Source organism: Pogonomyrmex barbatus, unplaced genomic scaffold (assembly GCF_055798465.1).
Source record: "Pogonomyrmex barbatus isolate J1 unplaced genomic scaffold, ASM5579846v1 scaffold15, whole genome shotgun sequence".
Taxonomy (NCBI): Eukaryota; Metazoa; Arthropoda; class Insecta; order Hymenoptera; family Formicidae; genus Pogonomyrmex; species Pogonomyrmex barbatus.
Genome location: NW_028297111.1, coordinates 3,242,025 through 3,248,903, shown reverse-complemented (window position 1 = coordinate 3,248,903; position 6,879 = coordinate 3,242,025). Strand labels below are relative to the sequence as shown.

General features: G+C 31.8%; 1 pseudogene; it reads left to right on the top strand.

Annotated features, from left to right (window-relative positions):
• Positions 1-1,317: 1,317 nt before the first annotated feature.
• On the top strand, positions 1,318-6,528 carry LOC105423418 (sterol O-acyltransferase 1-like; annotated as a pseudogene).
• The last annotated feature ends 351 nt before the right edge of the window (positions 6,529-6,879 follow it).

The window sequence follows — 6,879 nt, the reverse complement described above, 5'->3', positions numbered from 1 at the left end:
GCAGTGAATATCGGAACGCAGCCTCACCTCGCGAGCCGTAGTAACGAAAGCAGGAAGTGACGAAAAAAATCTATGACGTCATATGAGCATAAGAATGCTTTGAAAAAATGTTTTGTTGCGTATATCGAGCATTTGCAGTGCTGCAAGTACTTACAGTGAATATCGCGGAACGCAGCCATAATAATATATACGTATTTATCAGGATTGAGAAAGTTATCTTGTAACCCTGAAAGTAACTAGTTACAGTTACAGTTTTTTCTTCTCAAAAAATAACTAATTACTGTTATAAGTTACCAATTTTAAAAAATAACGTATTATATATTAATGAGATGATTCTCAGTATTAGATATGAAATAATAGAAGGGCAAATGAAAATCAGCGCTGTTTTGCAGTGCGCAATTTACATTTCTTATTACAAATTGAAAAATATGACATACTCTGTTTGGACTCTAGTTTGAGTCATCCTCAGTGTATACAAAATGAAAATTAAATATAAAAATATAAATTAAGATAAGATGTTCATCCGACGTGCTTACTAACGTTGATTTCGTTAACCCGAATTATGATCATCATTCTTAAAGAGATAGAGCAGTCTTCAAGGATTGTTAATTATCGGATGGACACAGCTCACATACCGAATAAAGCACGCGCAGGAGTGCAGCACGGTTCGTACCGAGTAGCACATCAACAACGCGTCTTCGAGCTCAAGGCAGTTGTCCCTTTTCTTATTTATGTAAAAAAAAGAATTTTATACAAAAATATACTCTACAAAAGTCTTTTTAATAATAAATTTCATATTGACAACACAAAAGATATGATATGAAGAACTGACGCCAACTTCTAATTTAATAAAATAAAAATAACTTTACATTAAAATACATTTTATTTTGTAATTCATTTTTATTTGAAAAGTCGTTTCATTATTTCTACAAAAAACATGATATTAAAAATTGGCACAAACTTTTAATTATATAAAGTAGAAAAGAAACTTTGCAAAGATAAAAGATGTTATCAACCCAAATTAATGTCAATTTGTAGTTGCCAAAAAAATTTTATCGAATTATTGTACTTATGTTTATATAAAAATAAAATATAAAAAAAATTTGATGTAAGAAAAAAAACGACGTTCAAAAACTTGGCGCGCCCGGGTCGCATTAAAACACGTACGTAGATACTTATTGTATTATATTGCATTCTACAAAATTGTACACATTACAAAATTTTAGTCAATACATTTTCGTCAAACTTGGGTCTCACACTAATGACTTTCCACGCTCTTTGGCATTATACATTGGGAACTATTCGCGCTGTCTAAGCATGGAAGATGCTCCGAGAACTAAAAAAGAGCGATTGATGGCAATCAAATTCGAGGCGATTACACGTATTTCAGACCACAACAATACACAATATGAGAGCATCTATGGATATAATAAGATTACATACTGGATACTACATTCGCGCGCATCAGCCGGTTAGTGCTAAACACGATCATGCCTTTAGTTTTAAATTCTTAGCCGTTTGTATTTGATATTCTCTGCACATATATTATTTAAATTGTCTTTATGTCTTATCATCGCACTGTATTACCGCACTGAAGAAGACTTAATGTAAGGTCGACGTTTGTGTTTTAGTCTTTACTTTGTATGAACTTTTATTTTTATTTTTAATTTGAATTGTTTTCATCAGTTACATACTGAAGTTTTGTTTTACTATCGACAAATCTATTCCTTTGTGTTTTTAGTCTTTAATTTTTATGAACTGTTATTTTTATTTTTAATTTAAATTTTATTCTTTTTTGTTCATTTTTAATTATAATTTGTTATTCCTTATCTGTTTTTATCGCCGACGAATTATATACGTTTTACACATTTATTTTTCCGCTTTTATTTTTCCGTGCTCCTGATTGCCTATTATTATTATAATGTAAATTGATGATTGATCAATTGATTTGAATTGATCAATCATCAATTAATAATAATGCAGTAACCAAAATAATCGTAAAGATAATATCAATTAATTAAAATAAATTAAATTAGATAATATCAATTAGTATAACAATCTAATTAAAATGTTTCAATTCAATTGTTTTTTTGTAGCTTTCTTTCGAAAAATTTGGGATTATGACTGGTTATCAATCTTTATTCTGTACCAAGTTTTGTTTATAATTTTGCTAATCAGAGCAGTGATAACGAAGATCTTCCTCTAGCTTTTAGTGTAATTATTCTTATAGAACAAGTACGTATTTTAAAAAATTTTTATTTATTAATTTGATTCTTTAACTTGATTCTTTCTTCACTGTCGTCATACTGAATTATAACATTAGGAACGTGAGGAATGAATTTCTTTTCTTTCAAAGTACACGAAAATTTTGTCACGTATTGTTACATTTCGATATTACAGATTGTTAAAACATGTTAGACTTTCTTTCCTATTTGTGAATTAATAAAAACCATAAGTCTCTATAGATCAACTTTTATGAAGTTTATTTTTTCAAAATACAAGACATATATCGATTAAATTATATTATGCATTAAATAATATGGAATAAGAAAAAAAAATAATTTTCTGATGGAAAATATCAAATTGATGGAAAATATTAAAATGTATTAGGATTTAATACTTAGAATATATATATTTAATATTGAAATAATATATATATATATATATATATATATATATGTGTACATACATACATATACATATACTACTGTGATCAAATGTAAACGAGATTTTTAAATTTAAACCGCGCGGGTTCATCGATTCTGACAAATATTTTTTTTTATTAAGTTGGTAGTACTGTCTTTGACATCTGTGTGAAATTTCATATCATTCTCTTCATTTGTTTAATAGTGAATGCTCATTTTTGTGAATATCCAAAAGTATTTTTTTCGATTTTTACGATGTGTGATTCTGTTGGGCAAATAAATTGTATGTTATTTTGTTTGCGGAATGAAATTTCTGCTACTGAAACGTTCAGAATGTTGCAGAAGGTTTTTGGTAACCAGGTCTCTATCAAGACCAAGAGTATTTGACTGGTATAAAATGTTGAAAGATGGTCGAGAAAGCGTAGAAAACGAACTACATCAAAGACGATCAAAAACATCAACTGATGAACAACACGTGAAGCAGATCAAGGATTTGATGCTCTAAAATCGTCGATTGACAATTAGAGAACCTGCCGATACTGTAAACATTTCATTTCAGTCCAGACCATTTTGAAAGACCATTTATGCTTGAGAAGAGTCAAATCTCGTTTGGTTCCGAAAACACTCAATTTTTTGGAAAAACAGCGTTGCGTTGAAGTGTGTAAAACAATGATTTCTGACTACCAGGACAAGATAAAACGCATGATAACTGGAGATGAGATTTGGATCTATGCGTACGATCCGGAAACAACCGACCAATCGAGCGAATATCGTGCAAAAGGTGAGGCAAGACCAAAAAGATCGCGCCAAAGTCGCTCAAAAATCAAAGTTTTGTTAACAGTTTTCTTCGATTATCGTGATGTGGTGCATTATGAATTCCTTCCGCCGGGCCAAACTGTCAACAAGGAATATTATTTGAGTGTTATGCGTCGTTTGCGTGAAACTATTCGCCTCAAGAGACCAGATTTATGCCCAGAGAACAGACAACAGACTCATGGTTTTTGCACCACGATAATGCGCCATCTCACACTGGTTCTTCGTGACCATTTCGCCAAAAACTCGTCTCATATCGTTCCACAACCACCGTATTCGCCTGATTTAGCACCGTGTGACTTCTGGCTATTCAGTAAACTCAAAAGACCGTTCCGGGGACATCGTTTTGAAATCGATTGAGGAGATACAAGCCGAAACGAAGAAAGTATTGAAGGCCATTCCGGAAGAAGAGTTTTCAGAGTGTTTCGAGAATTGGAAAAAGCGTTGGCATAAGTGTATTGCATCGGGAGGGGATTATTTTGAAGGCGACGAATTTGATTTTGAAGAATAAAAAAAATTTTTCACTCTACCTCTCTAACAAAAATCTCGTTTATATTTGATCACAGTAGTATGTATATTTCAATATATAAAACACACACACACACACACACACACACACACACACACACACACACACACACACACACACATACACGCACACATGTGTGTGTATTATTTCAATATTAAATATACTAAATATATTGGACAATGCAAAATTTTTTCTATGTAATCTCGAAACGACTCGTTTGCTTTTTTAGTTACGCATGATGATGAAGACACACGCTTTCATGAGCATGGCACCCAGATTTCTGTCGTATAAACTACATAATAAAACTCCACGGCCGAGTGATCTTAAGTTTTCACACTATTTGTACTTTCTGTTTTATCGTTCTATTACACTCTTGTGTATCGTGATGAATATCCTAAGTAAATACCTTGATATTCTGCGATATATGTATATGAAAGATCTCATTTAGAGAAAATTAACGATCTGAACTTTTAATTGTGCGCGAAAAAAGAAAACAACTTCAATTACAATTATTAAACCAAATTTACTAATTAAATTTAATATAAAACTAATTAAGAAACTTAGTAGTCTCAAAGAAGTTTCAAAGAGATTTGCGATATATACAGGGTGTCCCAGATGGAACTAATTTTGTGTGTAGATAGAACGAACTAAACTGAATCGAAAAGTCTTCTACTATTTTTCAATTTTCGCAAGTTAACGAGTTATTAATTCTTAAAAATCACCGTATTAGCCCTGCCCATCGGCAAATGCAAGCGCGCGATAAGATATTCCCGCCCGGCGATCATCATTGATAGACGCGTGAATTGTTTACTTTAAGCCGCAATAGTTATAGCTAATATTTGATAATAGTTATAATTAATATTTTGAAGAAAACAATTCCTTGCGCGCCTAGCAACGATGGTCGCCGGACGGGAATATCTTATCACGCGCTTGCCGATAGGCCGGGCTAATACGGTCATTTTTAAGAATTTTTAAGAATAACTCGATAATTATCGCGAAAATTGCAAAATGATACAGAATTTTTTTATTCAGTTTTACCAGTTCTACCTGCACACGAGAAGTGATATGATCGATGCCGACACCCTGTATATAATATACACACACATATATATATATATATATATATATATATATATATATATAAACAAAATATCTTGAATTTCCTCAATAATAAAAGATATTTATTAAATACGGAAAAATAAGTGGAGATCGACTGGATTTGAACTCGGGATCCCTCATTTATTACCAAAACACTTAGTCTGCACGACCGCGACGGCTCCTCTCTATTTATCTGTTTATGTTCCAAATCTCTTTCATGACCACTTACGGTCATTTATTTCTTACAATAATATAAATCGTAACATAATTTGAAGTTTTACATCAAAAATAGAAAATCACTTAAATATTGATACTAGAGAATTTAGAAGAAAATATTGTATTTAAACACAATTGATTTTCCTAGAACGAAGAAGATCAGATGAATGATGGGTGGATAATTCGAAACTTCGCTGAAGTTGGTTTAGCGATATTTTATCTCGCCTTTATTTTTGAACGCCTTGTAATGCCGATTTCACATATTCGGCACGCGACATCTGGATCAGAAATGGTTCATGAGGAGTATGATCGAAGCATCCATTCCTGGCATTCTCTACTGCATAGATGGACATTATTTATTGTTGCATTCGTGGATGAATGCTTTGGGAAATGCTGCGATTTGCTGACCGATTATTTTACGAGGTGAATCTTGTATTCATTCTTACCAATTTGCTTCACAAAATTTATAAGATATGGAACAACTTCTTGAGAAATATATTACGCTACGTGATAGTTTCGATACACATAATAGCTTCGTTACACATGTTAACTCTCATATACGTGACAGCTACAATACAGGTGATAGCTTCCACCATACATAATAGCTTCAGGAAGCTTTCGGAATGGTTGTAAAATAATAAACCAGTGTTCTTATGAGAAGCGCGTACTTATGAAATAAAAATTGTTTTTACGTAAAAAAATTTTGCATTATTATACGAGTCAATTTTGACAACTCATTTTCTCGGAATTATTGTTGATTTTTGCAAATTATATTTTCATAAATTGTTATATCGTTTGTATTACAGAATTGGTGGAACAGCACGAACTATCATACGTATTACCGCACGTGGAATGTGGTGGTGCACGACTGGCTCTATACTACTTACGTCTACAAAAACATGTACGAGATCGTAGTGCCGCCGCAACAAGACACTATTGACCACTGCCGTATTTCTCATTTCCGCCGTTTTCTGAAACATAATTGTGTTCATATTTCGTTTCTTCTACCCAGTAATGTTGTTCTTGCTCGGCGGCTTTGGTTTCGCGATGTTTTTCTTTTTTAAAATCGCCAATAATATCTTCATGTGGCTTTCCCTTATCATTGGCAACAATATCATGTGCACGATAAAGATTTATGCTCGGATCAACTGTCCTCCATATCCTAATTATTATCTGGATCTGTTCATATCGCAAAGCTGGACTTGTTCAAGCAAATTTGATGTATAGATAAACGCGGTCATATCTAACATATAAAAACTTGGCGAGTCCAAATATTATTTTTCAAGTCAGATTCAAAAACAATTATATTTAATATAAAAGTAATTAATAATGAATAAACATATGTTAGTAATTAATTGTATAGAGCCATTAATTGAATTTAATCAGTATTGATAAAAAGTTGTAAAAAAATAAATAAAGAAAAATATTAAAATTTATCATATTTTAATTTAAAAAATTATTTATTTATTTAAGATATTATTAAGTTTTAATGCGATCCGGGCGCGCTAAGTTTGTATATGCCTGTTTGATGCTCTTAGGTGCAAAGATATGTACTTATGCTTTTATTTTTATTTTTTT